The sequence below is a fragment of the Cervus elaphus genome, chromosome 2 (assembly GCF_910594005.1).
Source record: "Cervus elaphus chromosome 2, mCerEla1.1, whole genome shotgun sequence".
Lineage (NCBI taxonomy): Eukaryota > Metazoa > Chordata > Mammalia > Artiodactyla > Cervidae > Cervus > Cervus elaphus.
In genome coordinates this window covers 26,817,363-26,833,221 of record NC_057816.1, presented here as the reverse complement: position 1 = coordinate 26,833,221, position 15,859 = coordinate 26,817,363, and the positions used below count along the sequence as shown (strand labels likewise).

The 15,859-nt window shown below is 39.4% G+C and overlaps 1 protein-coding gene and 1 pseudogene across 2 annotated transcripts in view; both read right to left on the bottom strand.

The window, feature by feature from the left end:
* NELL1 (neural EGFL like 1) overlaps positions 1-15,859 on the bottom strand; it is a 1,027,621-nt gene that overhangs the window by 329,734 nt on the left and 682,028 nt on the right. The window lies entirely within an intron of this gene.
* LOC122677185 lies at positions 13,123-14,292 on the bottom strand (annotated as a pseudogene).

The following is a 15,859-nucleotide window of genomic DNA, read 5'->3' as shown; positions in this document are numbered from 1 at the left end:
ATATAACAAATACCTAAAATCTGTATTACCTAGACTATGCAGCGGTATAGTTTGGTAGCTTCTGTTTACCACATGGCTTTGCTGCATGACACTTTAGCTCTGCTATTTATCATATTCTCTTCATATCTCTTGGAAACGTCCTTTTGATAAACATATTGCTGCATTTTACTTGCTAGAATGGCAATTATGATTAATTTGAATGCATTTATGCTTGTCACTGAACAGGCATCAAATGATTCTCTAAGTACCCCTAGAATCTATGTGATTCTAAGTCTCTTACAGTGTAACAAACCCTTAAATAGCAGATTTTTACTGCTAAATTAAATTTCAAATTCAATTACCATAAATAAGGAATAACACATCTGCACCCACACATTTTTCACACTGAGCTCAGAGTGAAACATCATTTCTTACTTCTTTGATGCCTCCTGTCATTCCCAAGGAAAGACTGGCCATACACTCAGAGAAGAAAGTTAAATGTTACTTCCAAGTACAATTAAGCCTCAAGGTTTGTCTCTTAGAACCAGTGATTGCACCTTGGGAATTTTGGTGACTTAGTAAACCTTGATGATCAAAGTGGTGTTCTGTTACCTAACACAAAAAATCTGGACTCCCTTGCGTGGCACCAAAGGCCTTCATTGTGCCGCCTACACACCGGCCCATTTTCTTCCCACATCACTTCCTCAAATGAAATGCCTTAAACACCAAGGTATCCATTGCTTTACTGTCCTTTGTTATGCCATTTTCTTCATCCTGGAATGCCTCTTCCTATCTTCTACTCACATATCCCTTAAAAGAAAAGACAGCATAAATTACTGGGGTCTTCCTATGTGCCGGGAAGTTTTGGAGGCACTTGGGATACACTTTTAAACAAAACAAAGATCCCTATTCTCACTGGAGTCTGTATCGAACACGAGAGACAGACAATTAATGATAGAGAGTAATTAAACAGAGGATATAGAATATTAGATGAAAATGCTAAGTAAAAAAGATGCAGGATACTGGAGATGAGGAGTGCAGAAAATACAATGTAAGCTGTGAAGAACATGTAGGCTCTAAATTAGCAAAAAATATGGGCTGGAAATGTAAGCACTTTAGAGAAGAGGGCTAAATTTTATTTTTTCAGGTAAGAGAAGTTGATTTGTCCAAGATCACACAGTTAGTTAGATCAGCCCACGAGACTAGAACTCAAGTCTCCTAAAAGGCTATTTCATGTTGTTCCTGACAGAAAATCCTGCTACTTCTGCATTATACAGGGATAAAAAGAATGGGTTTCATAACCAAAAGGTCCAGGGTTCAAGGCCTGTCTCTTAGACAAGTTACTTAATTTTTTTACCTAAAACTTTATCTAGAAAAGGAAGATAATTATAGTACCTTCATCACAGACATGCACAAAGGCAAGGGGAAACGGTACACAGAAGACAGTGCCTAAAACGATGCAAGCATACGTCAAATGCCATTGTAGCTTTATTTGTTTTTAAATCTCATTAGAATGCCAAACACTTATACCATAACAATGAACAGCAGATGCCAGCTTAGATATTTACGTTAAATGAGCATCTACTATATATAAAAGTTTCTATTGTTCAGAGAGAGATCTGTCATACATGTGATAAGTAGATTAGACCTTTTCATGCCAGTGGCTTTTTTGTATTGCTGTTTTATAGGAAGCTGACTTCTAGAAAGTTTTGGAGATCAAGCAAAGCTGGAGGTCATGGTATCAGATGAAATCCTCTTTCTTAAAATAGTGAATTGACCTAGACATTAGTTCATCTTTGACAAAAATTGACTTTCACAATGCCCTCATTTTTTGGAAGAATAAATGCTTCAATTTCTTCCATGATATAAAAAAATCTCATCACAAGGAGAAAAGTATATTTTTATAAGAAGAACATCTTTCTGAAAAAAGAACATCTTTCTGAAAATAATCCAGGCCTCCAATAAGATCAGTTTGAAATATATCTTAAGGTGTATGTTCCTCCATAAAAACACATATGTGTTTTTTAGGTACTCATCATCTATACAGTATGATGCTTTTTTTTCTATACTCTAATAACCCTGAAGAAAGAAAAAGTTTTCCTTTACTCACAGTTCCTAACACACTGTTCCTAGCTTTACTCATAGTAGGAACAATAAATGACTAGTCAACACATGGATCAAAACGTATCTGGTGCCTTAGCTTATCCTTAGCTACCGAGAAGAGTAATCACAAAAGAGGGAAAACCTCCAATATATTTCTGTACAAAGGCAGAAGCTAGAATCACAATGTTACTTAAATTGGTGGATGCTAATGAACCCATCTCCCATATAGAATCTCTTTTCACTTTAATTTTGGGCTTGGCTGCATGACTTGCTCTGAGGTAATGACTTCACCAAGTGTCACACAAGCAGAACTTTACTAGCACTTACACAATGGGGCTGGCTTGTCTTTCTGAAATGTTCCATCTTGGAGCCCATCAATCATGCAGTAAGAAAGTCTGGCAAGCCTAATGATGGCTGAGATGTCACATGGAAGGGAACAGAGACACTTCAGCCAACTAGCATCAACTGGCAGTCATAAGGATGAGATTATCATCGATGTTCCAGGCCCTGGATGAGTGACCATCTGATTGTAGCCTCATGCATAAACCCAAGCCAACAACACATGGAGCAGAAGAACCACTCACTGAGCCCAGCCCACCCCCAATTCATGAGAATCAACATTGTTGTTTTAAGCCATAACACTTAGGTTGCCTGATGCAGAGTAATAGATAACAAGCTAAAGCAAAAGATCACATTCATAAAAGTCATGTGCTAAAACAGAAAAGCAAGGGTCCTAGGCTCCCTCTGCCACCTAGTTTTGAAATCTATTGTCTCATTGCAGAATTTATTACAATCTTAGTTTCTCCATCTAGAGAGCACATAAAGACACTGACCTCACAGAACTGCTGTGAGGATTAAATAAAATAATGCCATACCTAGTGAGTACCTTCAAAATAGCTGTCATTGTGAAAATTGCTGAGACAGAAATTACATGGACCTAATTTCTTGATAGTGTGATTGATGCAAATCTCACTAGGCAGTTCAAACTGAGCTGTATATTTTATCACTTTTTCTCACTCTCTCCTCAACCTCTACCAGATTCATACATTAGGAATAGTGTTAGGAATGCAAATGAAAATGACAACTTTGGACAAGCCTCCTAACCACACTTCCTGACCACCTGGCCTCCACTCTCATTCCCCCACCACAGTCTCTCATCCTACCACGAAAGTGACCTGTCCAAACCCCAAACCACTTCCTATCACTCTCCAACTTTAAACCTACTTAAGGGCGTCCCCAATAGCTCAGCAGGTAAAGAATCTGCCTGCAATGCAGGAGACACAGGAGATGTAGGTTCGATCCCTGGGTCGGGAAGATCCTCTGGAGAAGGACATGGCAACCTACTCCAGTATTCTTGCCTAAAACAACCTCATGGACAGAGGAGCTGGGAAGGCTACATTCAAAGGGTCACAAAGAGTCAGGCATGACTGAACGACTGAACACACATAACCTACACACATAAGTGGTCTAAAACTGAGACCTGAATGAATCCAAAAGCCTTTCATCCAGCCCTCTTCTTTCCCTTCTGCAATGTCCTCTCCAGTGAGACCAGTCACCTTGCTCCTTCAAAAACCCGGGGCTCTCCCTGACTCAGTGATTTCCCTTTCCTGTTCCTGATACTTGCACCAGATGTTCATGTGTTTCAGAGATCAGCTCAGATACCACCTCAGAGACGCCTTCCCTGATTAGCTCAGGCAATCCACCAGTCCTTGGGCCACCAGTTGCTCTCTGTTACAATACCCCAGTTTTGTTTTCTTTCCTCCTCCCTTAGAACTTGACAATTTTCATACTTTGTGTGTTTGGAGGTTCATCGTCTATTTTTCCTTCTGGCAAATGAAAGTCTAAAGACATCAGAGCTTCTGCCTGTTCATTATTTTAGCCCCTTTGCCTAGAATGGGGGTTCATAGACTATGACCCATAGACTTACCTAATATGGCACAATGACAAATAATGGCTTTTACATTTGCTAATGGCTGACAAATTTCAAAAGAAAAACAGTATTATAAGACATGTGGAAATTATATGAAGTTAAACTTACAGTGTCCATAATTAAAGTCTTACTAGAACACAGCCACATTTATTGTCTGTGGCCCCCACTGCTTTATTTTATTTTAAATTTATTTATTTGGCTGTACCAGGTCTTAATTGTGGCATGCAGAATCCTTAGTTGTAGCATATAGGATCTAGTTCCCTGACAAGGGATTGAACCTGGGCTCCTTACATTGGGAGCCTGAAGTCTTAGCTGTTAGACCACCAGGGAAGTCCCTCCCACTGCTTTAAAAAGACAGCATTAAATAGTTGCAACAAAGTCCACATGGCCCACAAAATCTACAATATTTACTCTCTCTCTCTCATACACACACACACACACACACACACACACACACATACACACACACCCCTGACTCTGGCCTAGAGCAATGTATAATTTATAAAGATGACCAATTTATATGGGTCCGAGGAACTTTTTAAATGGAAAGAAATACCCAATAGAGAAATCTCCCAGGACCCAGGCACAGGCAACATCTAACCAGGAATACTTTTCCACATGAAAAGCCATTTAGGTACAAGTTTTTGGCTGAGTCCTCAGAAGTCTTCCAGACTCTTTGCTCTTCTCTAAACACAGTAAGTTTCTATAAGGAGCAGAATGCAAAGTCTGCATTCTCATCAAGAGAATTGATCCACACACAGATTCTAATTGATCCACACACAGAGAAAAGCTAAATGAACAAAACTGGAAATGTTTGGAAAAATTAAACACAGATTTCTTAATAAAGCTGAAAATAGCTTAATAAAGCTGAAAATAGGCTGCTGGCATCCCAAGGCATGTTTATTTCTGTTTAAATAGATGACTTCCCATAGACTGGTATCAGCTCAGCAGGGATCCTGGGAGCGAAGTACTTTCCTCCTCCTGTGCATTTTAAGCTCTTTCCCAATGAAATTCAGCCGGAGTCTATAAAAAGCATCTGTCAATCTGGATAAAAACAATAACCATGGTCAAGTAACACTGAGAGCCTCAGCTGCCCGTTTCTGGAGTGCTCTAAACAGTCAGGGAACAGACTCACTGGAGAAGATCAAGAGTTTGACAGTCTCTTTTGTAGAAAAGCGATTTCTCAGAAAAAGAAGATGAAAGTATCAGATGGAAGAGTGATAAGGTAATTCTCACTCGGAATGCTGCGGTGGCGATTTGTTTATTTACCTGAACCAGAGGAGTGTGGTGAATTTTCAAGCCACAAGCATGCCACTGCTACCCTGACATAGAAGAGGTACGTGGAACTATGACAGATCTCAGGCAGAGAGAAGCCTATGGGCAGCTTCAGGGCCAAGAGGGGAGTAGATGATGCCATTGGCAATAGAATCAAAGAAGATGGAGGAGCATGACAGATTAATGTCAAGTGAATTCCAAGGTCACTTCCAGGAGGAGGAATCAAAATGGTATTAGAACAGGGAGTTCACTCTGGAGCTGATCACCAAGGAAGAAAAGATGATGTGTTTCTAGAGATCCAGTTCACTATCACAGAGGCATTGGAGAGAGATGAAGGGAACAAGAAGGGTGCTGGAAAGAACAAAATGATGAACCGTGCTCTCAGAGAGGCTGGCAGAGGGGAACATAGAACAGGAAGGCTTTGAGGAGCAGCAACTGGGCTGAAAAGTAGCTTAACAAAAATAAAGAATCTTGGCAATCATACAGTCAACTACGATGAGGTGTCTAATCAGGCTCATTAATCAGTGTAAAGAGTTTGCCGCCCTCCCCCAACAAAAAAAAAAAAAACCGCTTCATAGAAAAATCAGGTGCTGTCCTTAAATCTTGAAAATCCCACCTTATAGATAAATATCATCAGGGCAAGTTTCTATAGGTAAAATGAGTTCAACAATAATAATATGCAAAATAAGAAATGATGAGAATTAAGAGTAAAAGCTTTGAGTATCAGGTAATGGGCAGGTAAGTGGCTTGTGATGGTAGCTCTCATAGGGCCCTCCCCTTCTGTCTCCTACTTTGCCTTTCTTCTTTTTGCTCTCTCCATTTCTATCCCTTCTACCCCCAACTGGAGGCACAATTTACTCTAGGGAACTGTCTGATTTCCCCTCTTCTGTGCTCTCATAGCACCTTGCATATATCTCTATGACAACACTCATCACACTCCATTATATAGGCATACCTCAGAGATATTGGAAGTCTGGTTCCAAACCACCACAATAAGGCAAAACTTACAATGAAGCAAGTCACACAGGTGCTTTGGTTTCCCAGTGCATACAAGAGTTATGTTTACACCATATAGGAGTTTATGAAGTGCACCATAGCATTATGTCTAAAAACACAAGGTACATAACTTGACTAAATAATGTATATTATCTAGGGTGAAACAGATCACCAGCCCAGGCTGGATGCATGAGACAAGTGCTCGGGCCTGGTGCACTGGGAAGACCCAGAGGAATCGGGTGGAGAGGGAGCTGGGAGAGGGGATTGGGATGGGGAATACATGTGAATCCATGGCTGATTCATGTCAATGTATGACAAAAACCACTACAATATTGTAAAGTAATTAGCCTCCAACTAATAAAAATAAATGGAAAAAAAATGCTTTATTGCTAAAAAATGCTAACCATCAAATGGGCCTTCAGTGAGTCATAATCATTTTTCAATCATAACATCAAAGAGCACAGATCACACAAATATCGCAAAAATTTTACCAAAAACATGATACAGAGACATGAAGTAAGAAAATGCTGCTGAAAGAAGGGTGCCAACAGACTTGCTCGATGCGGTGCTGCCAAAAACCTTCAGTTTGTTAAAAACACAATAATGTAGTATATGACAAAATGAAGTAAGCCTATGAGTCCTGGGTGACTGTTGATTCCCTCTGCCCCTCGAGATCCTAAAGACAAAGGACATTGATTGGCAAGCTGCACCCTCAGCAGTTTGCATAGCACCCAGCTCAAAGCAAGTGTTCAGTGGAGGACAAACACCACTGAGGAACAAGTGAATAAGGAAAAGTACAGATGGGTGAAGCGATTGTGCACACAAGTATATCTTGCCACTGGCAAGAATAAAATTGGCACCCAAATAACCTAATTCTATCACAGCATGAATACCTTGAAAAGGATCAATCCCTGAGATGTATCTTACCCCAGAGTAAACACGTTCTTTATAAATCAGGCTTCCCAAAATATTTCTATGATATCTGGCATATAGTTAATTTTTGACACCATAGTTTTTCACAGAAATTACATTTTTTATCAGTTTGAAAAATCAAAACTAGATGATGTACCCTACATGTATTCTGGCCACAGCCTTAAAGAGTTTAGTATAATTTCATTTGAAATTCATTTGTATTTCTTTCCACAATACTACTTATACATCTAGAAATCTTGACTTCTTCCTTTGCTATTATACATTTCTGCACAATAACTTTAAAATCTATTTTCTTTCCTTTTTCCCATTTTCCATGTTACATTGAGGAGATAATATAAATGCCTAAATAGGTGGTGGTGGTTTAGTAGCCAAGTTGTGTCCAACTTTTGTGACCCCATGGACTGTAGCCCCCCAGTCTCCTCTGTCCATGGGATTTCCCAGGCAAAAATACTGGAGTGGGTTACCATTTCCTTCTTCATGGGATCTCCCTGACCCAGGGATTGAACCTGGGTCTCCTACACTGCCAGCAGATTCTTTATCAACTGAGCTACCATGGAAGTCTGCCTGAATAGGAGACAACCCCAAATATAAGGAACAGTCCCTTTTTATAAATGATAAGATCTAAAAAAGAAAAAAGGAAGAAACGAATATTCTGGGCAAAGCTGAATAATTTTACAGGACATCTTAAATAGACAACTATCTACCCATAACATTTCATTTATGGATCTAGTTATTATGCATAGTTGTATTAAATGCATTATTTAATAGGTAATATTAAATAATAGATAAATTTTAAAATATTACTTTTTCCTTTACCGTGACATCTTGAAATAATTTCATTGACTCTCTTCCCATGAATCTTGACCTCAAGGTCTTCCCCAACCCAGAGCCATTTTTCAAGTTCTCTAAAGTTTTCCAAAACTATCATCTTCCAATCTGCCTAAGTTGTTTGAGGTAAAGCACTTTTATGAATCTGTATTTGATGCTTTCTTTGGATATTTTAAGCAAAGTCACAAGAGTCCAATTGTATAATATTAGGATTTGTTTCCCCATTTGTCTAATAGGTAAATATATGTGAGCTCTACAAGGTGACAAAAACACCCTGCAATTTGTTATTAAGTGATTTTTTAATGCCACATATATAATGACATTAAGTACTTGCAACTATCACAACATGCTTCCAGGAATAATGACTCATCTTTTGCTGAGGAGGTTTTTTGGTTTTTTTTTTGCCTCTTTTTAAAATTTATTCTCCAGATAATTCCTATAAAAATTCCAAACTGGCGTAACTAATGCCACTATTTTCCCTCCTCCAAATACTTTGTCATTCAAAATGAAAGAACTGATAGAACACCTGGTAATGTAAGAACATGATAAACATTTGAATTTAGGAAAATTCCTTTCTTCTGAGGGATTAAAAAGGGGGGAAATACCTTGTATTTGAACATATATAATGTTTCCTTTCTCCTTTGCAGCAACATTCATTCATTTACATCTATTTGGCATAAACTAAATTTGGCATTAACTCTAGCAAACCAGATGCTTCAGCGGATTAGAGCCCAGGCTAGTATCTTCCTTGGTAGATGTTGTTTTCACCCAGGCTGATTTGGTTTTCAAGCATTTACAAAATTGGTAACAAGCTATTTCAATTTTTAAATTGCTTTGTGAGGTTGAGTCTTTTATTTATTTTTCATTTTAAATATGTCTCCTTTCTCTTTTCCTTGTATTTCTTGGAGCAATCACAAATGCAATATATGTAGCTTCCCATGTCAGCATAAGCAAATTCATTCTGATGTGAAGACAACTCCACACTGAGTCCCCAGTTTATGCAAGTTGTCAGGGAAACTTCAAGGACCCAGTGTCCCCATTCAAAAATTTCAAGCTCTGTAATAAGTTTCCCACAGTTACTTTGCATATTCCCAGCTGAACTCCCAGGAATACTGTCACTTGCTTAGAATCTCTATAATGATTCAGAAACTGGATACATTTCTTCAAAATTCTCCTCTTGGCAAGACTCAACATTTCTTTTCCACTTCCTATCATCATTTTAGTTATTCTTTTATTTCAAAAACATATCATTTCTTTTCCACATGTTGTCTATTGTTATCTGTTATTACAACAAATTAGTTTGACTACTTCATTTACTATGTTCAATATCTGATGCTTGATTCAGGCACTATTACCCTGATTATCTGGTTATTCTGACTTTTTCATCCTGGGCTATCTGCTGCTGCTGCTAAGTCACTTCAGTCGTGTCCGACTCTGTGCGACCCCAGAGACGGCAGCTCACCAGGCTCCCCTGTCCCCGGGATTCTCCAGGCAAGAACACTGGAGTGGGCTGCCATTTCCTTCTCCAGTGCATGAAAATGAAAAGTGAAAGTGAAAGTGAAGTTGCTCAGTCGTGTCCAACTCTTAGCGACCCCATGGACTGCAGCCCACCAGGCTCCTCTGTCCATGGGATTTTCCAGGCAAGAGTACTGGAGTGGGGTGCCATTGCCTTCTCCACCCAGGCTATCTAGATCACCTAAAATTTGGGGAAACAATTTAGTAATGGTGGTTTAGACTCCGCTGGTATCACTGGCTTGATTTTAATTCTGGTTCCACTATTTACATTCTGATTGACCTTAAACAGGTCAGTTACCTCTTTTGTGCTTCAGGTTCCTTGTCAATATAACTGGCTCATGTGAGGATTAAATAAGTTAATGTATGTAAACCATTTAGGACAGTACCTAACATAGGTTAAGTGTTCAAAAAACATTAAACTGTCCTACACATTACACTAGGAGACAGGCTTCCCAAATGGCTCAGTGGTGAAGAATCCGCCTGCCAAGGCAGGAGACACAGGTTCGATCCCTAGGTCAGGAATATCCCATGGAGGAGGAAATGGCAACCCACTCCAGTATTCTTGCCAGGATAATCCCATGGACAGAGGAGCCTGGTGGGCCACAGTGCATGGGGTCGCAAAGAGTCGGACATGACTGAGCAGGAGCACAATGACAAGTAGATCATCTCCTGAAGGGGTGAAGAACTGAGACCACGTACAAAGGCCTGAACGAGAAAGGCTGCGTGCCTCTTTGACAATGAGCTCTGTCTGCACTCTTGTGCTACACTGCATTGTTACTGGGATGGGAGAGGGAGTAGAAATGGTGACCCTGGGGAAGGAAGCAGAGATCAGAACATGGAAGGTCTTTCATGCTGTGCTGTTGACTTTATCTCAAGGTCAAAGAAAACAGGTGGGATGTGAAGTGTTAAGTAGGGAAGTGACATGATTCTATTTCCCTTTTAGAAAGTTCAGGTTGAGTGCATTGTCAAAATAGATTTGTGGGGGCTAAACTATAGGCAAGACACAAAGTAGAGAAGGAACAGAGATTGGGAAGTTCCCAAAGATGAGACAAGCTAATGAGGAATGAGGTGTCAGTGAGAAAGAAGAGAGACGGTTGGATTCAAGAAATAAAGGAGAGAGACAAGGGGACTGATACGGTTTGCGACTCTAGTTGAAAGTCAGTTGTTGTTGTTGCTTAGTCGCTAAGTCGTGTCTGACTTTTTGTGACCCCAAGGACTGTAGCCCACCAGACTCCTCTGTCCGTAGCATTTTCCAGGCAATAATACTGGAGAGGGTTGCCATTTCCTTCTCCATGAAAATCAGTTCAGTTACAAACCCATAATAATAAGTAAAGCAACTTGTCCAGTAAGTTCCAAAGATAGTAATGGATGAATATCATTTTCCCAGTTCTCCTCTGAAGTAGCTTTTAGACTGTTATATAATGGATATTAATGAATGTAATAATTTCTAAACTACATCAAGCACTTCCCATTGGACAGGCAGAGTGCTACTAGCTTTATGTGTATTTTCTTGCTCTATTTTCCCAGCAAGTCTATAAGGTGGGCACAGTTATTATTTCACTTTACATATAAGAAATATTAGGTAGTATCAACCATATCATTCATTTTTGTTGATTCAATAAACATATATTACTTATTTTATATATATAAGTCATTACACTAGGGGACACAGAGGACAGGAAAAAGAATACATAGTATGTGCCCTAAAGATGTTCACAGTTCAGTGGAAAGAAAATCTCAAACTGATAACTGGGAAAATTCCACTAATTTACTAATATACTTCTGGTATATATAATTGCTGGTATACTAATAGCAGTCTGGTCCAAAACTGTGGGAAGATTTTGGAAACAATCATCTTTAACAGAAAAGGAAACTTCAGCTCAAATGCACCTATCAGTATAAACTCCCAATGTCAAATAAAATCCAGTATCTGGGCAACTGTCTGCAGTTGAACTGGTTGTGAATAAATTTTCACAACCACGAGAGAACAGGAAACAGAGTGAGTTAAGGTAGTATGGATTCATTTAGCACTGGAGGTAGGGAGACTTCACCCCCAAATCCATCCCTTTTCCACTCATCAAACCATGCCTTTGGTTTCAAGTGTGCATCTGCGCAGAGGAAGGCACCACGTGGGCCAGTGGCAGCGCTGGCCAATGATATTTCTAGTGTCCAAAAAAGGAATACCATGATTATTTACAATTGACTTATTCCTGCTTGCTTTGTTCTTCAACAAAGACTTCTAGATAGGCTTAAAAGTAGTCATTTCCTCCTCAGATTAAATCCTCTCAAACTGTGTTTGATTTTTCACATTCTGAGCCCTGACTTTATATATAACAAGGATAGGTGATATCAAGGTAATATGATGAGTCAGAGGCTTTTGGAAACTAAGACTTTTTCAGGTCTCAGTCCAATGTCTTTAACTTGTGCTCCGTGAACCATGATAGGATCCAAGAGCTACAGTACAGAGGTTTTCAAAATATTATCAAGGATTTACTGTTTTTCTTAATGTCACTTCTATCAGCAATCTATTCCTGCTGATAAAACTACTGTAAATTTTTGTAATCATTGCTTTTATTTCCCACTTGAGTAATAAATATTTCTCAGCACTGATAAAATTATCATTTTTGCATTTCTCCCACCCATGCCCTTAGAATTACTATAAATAAAATATAATAAGATGACAGTATACACTTAAATGAGCTCAGTGTTTTTCATTTTCTTATGCACATTCTTTGAGAGATTAAAAGGAAGTAAACCATGGAAGATTGTAAGGCAGTGAGCATGGAGTTTACAGTACATGATTCTGTTTGTATAGTAGAGAGCTGGGGGCCCAGTGCCTATTAACTGGGAATTTATTGTCTAGATTCTTGAGCTTAGAGGCTCAAGGAAGGAATTCAAGAGGCCCCTTTGCAGGAGACCTATGGTGCTCAAAGATGTCCGTGTGCAAAAAATTACACCAGCAAAAACTCCCTTTTCTCACATAAACAAGGCCAGGAGAAAAGATGGGAAATCAAGGAGGGAGTGGAGGCATTCTGCACTGCCCAGCGTTATAGTACCTTATTTATTATTAAAATGAAAATGTATATTTTTTAGGCAATTTTTATTGCAGTAATTAACTCATTAACAACCTCTAGAGAGAAGCCAGACTCCTCTGCAGGTTGGTTTGCAGAATTTTAACAACCTAGATAAGAGAAAATCAGGGTGCCAGGTTCTGGAAAAGTCCGGGACTCCACAAACAGCTCTGATTTATTCACTGTATCATCTCACAGAGAAGTGTGAATTGCAGATTAAAATAGAGGATAATTCCTCACTACATATACAGCACAATAGGTAAGGCTAATTTAAACAAGCAATGTTTCCAGCATTAAAAAGAAACAAAATAAACAAACAAACTCAGACTTGATTCTCTCCCCCTACCTCTTCTGAGCTGGAATAGAAGCTAGTTTATTCAAGAGTTCATCTCCGCCAAGCTGGCTGGGCTTTCTGACTGGGGAGAGTAAGGTAAAGGCAATGTAAAGTGTGGGACAGGAAGGAATTTGGAGGACAATTCAGCCTCCAAGGCACTAACCATGTAACTGGCAACACTGATGTGATCCCATGATATTTTGAATGACATCCGATGTGGTACCCTGGCCTCCAATGTCTGGAGTTTGGATGTCTTTGTTCTCCATGGGTGCCAAGACTGCAGTTCGAATGGAGTGGCACAGAAATGGAGCGTGAGGTAACCCAGCATAATACAACTTGCCAGCAGCATGGCAGTAGGGTTGGCCACATTCTTATCGGCTCTAGTCTTGCCTGATTGCCTCGCGGCTGTTTCAAACACTGCATATATGTGGCCAGAGTTGGCACCTGGAACAAGGCCTGCTCCCCCAACCAACCCTGTGCAGACATCATTGACAATGTTGCCGTAGAGACTGGGCAACACCATGACATCCAGCTGCTGGGGCCAGGATACCAGCTGCATGGGGGTGTTATCCACAGTCATGCCCTCTAAGGTGAGCTGAGGATAGTGGGCTGCCACCTCCCTACAGCACTGGAGGAACAGACCATCTCCCAGTTTCATGATGATGGCCTTGTGCCTGGCTATCACTTTCTTGCCCTCCATCGATGGGCCAGCTGGAAAGCGTATTCAGCAAGGCGCAAACACTTGGCCTTAGTAATGATCTTCAGGCTTTCTACCACTCTGTTCACGCTCTCGTGCTCCAGTTTGCCGTATTCACCTCTGTGTTTTCCCGAACAACTAAGATGTCTACATTCTTGTGTCTGGTTTCTACCCGTGGCAGACTCCTAAAATGGACGATGTTGGCACAGAGATCTAGAGTCCTGCAGAACACACTGTTTCTGGATTTGTGAGATGGTGGCAGGTTGTAGTCAGTTTCAAAGCTGCCCTTCAAGGCCACGTGGTTTTGACGGATTGCCATGATGGCATTGTGAACATCCTCTTCACCTAGAAGTGGAGGTAATCTTCACTTCCTCAAAGTCCACGGGCACACATGCATGTCTGCACTCATTCTTGACATGCAGCATAAGTTCAGGCCGATGCCACCCTCAGGAATCACAGTCACCGTGTGCCATCCGCCGTACATGGCTGCAGGGAGAATGCTGTCTTTAAAAGAAAAGCTCCTCAGTGAGGTCTCATTGCCAAGGAAAATCTCCCAAGAATGGCCTAGAACAGTTGGTGGGAACGTGGCCTTCACAGAGCGCCTGATAGATGTCAGCATCTGGAGTGTCATGATCTTTAAATGGAGATTTAGTTTAATTTATGTAAAAACATGTGTTTTTCCTCTTGCTTTGAATGGGATTCTTTTGGTAGAATTCTAGATGCAAAATTCTTGCTTAGGTCACAGTTTTCTCCTTTGTATTCTATTTTTGACAGACATTTTACTCTCTTATGAGTTAGAGTACTAGTTACCAGGAGATGTGGTGTGTTATAGAGTAGACAATACACTTTGGAGTTGGATAATTCATTAGGCACATTCAATGTATCTATGTGATACATTTAAAAATAGACTTGATATTTTATAACACTTTTAGGTTCACAGAAAAACTGAATAGAAGATACACAGATTTGCGATGTGAAGATTTCCTATACCATACCTATGGCTGATTCATGTTGAGGTTTGACAGAAAACAACAAAATTCCATAAAGCAATTATCCTTCAATTAAAAAATAAATTTTTAAAAAAAGATCTTACACATTTATTACAACTGATAAACCTACACTGACACATCGTTATCACCTAAAATTCATGGTTTAAATTAGGATTCACTCTTCATATTGTACATTCTGAATTTAGACAAATGTATGGTGTGTATCATCATTGTAGGTTTATACACAGCTTCAATGCCCTAAAAAATCTGTTTTGCTCCTTCATCCCTCTTTCTCCATGAACATTGGTAACTGCCAATCTTTTTCCAGTCGCCATGGTTTTGCACTTCCCAGAATGCCCTATAATTTGAATCATACAGTATGCAGCCTTTTCAGATTGGCTTCTTTGACTAAGTAAAATGCATTGTTTCCTCCATGTTTTTTCATGGCTCTGTAATGCATTTTTTTTTTTTTTGCATTGAAAATGGCATTGTCTAGATGTACCAGAGTTTATTCATTTATTGAAGCACATCGTGGTTGCTTCCAACTTTTCTCAAGGATGAACAAAGCTACTATAAACATCCATGTGTGAATTTTTTTGGACATAAGTCTTCAGCTCATTTGGGTGAGTAACAAGGAGCTGAATTGCTAAGTCCTATGCTAAAAGTATGATCAGTTTTGTCAGAAACTGCTAAACTTTCAAATGACTGTACCATTTTGCATTCCCACAAGCAATGAGAATACCAGTTGTTTCACATCCTTGCCACATTAGGTGTTCGAGATTTTGGCCATTCTAATAGGTATATAGTGGTATCTCATTTTAATTTTCATTTCTCTGATGATATATGATGTGGACCATCTTTTCATATGTTTATTTGCCACCTGTATATCTCTTTTAAAGTTTTTGCCAATTTTTTTTAAATCTAGTTGTTTGTCTTCTTATTGTTGAATTTTAAGACTTTTTTGTATATTTTGGAAAACATTTTTCTTTATCACATGTGCCTTTTACAAGTAATTTATCCCAATCTGTGACTTGCCTTCTCATTCTCTTGATAAAGTCTTTTCGCAGACCAGAAGCTTTTAATTTTGGTGAACTCTAGTTTAGTATTTCTTTTATTGATCTTGCCTTTGGTGTTGTATTTAAAAAAAAGCATTGCCATACCCAAGGTCATCTAGACTTTCCCTAGAGTTTTGTAGTATTACATATTAAG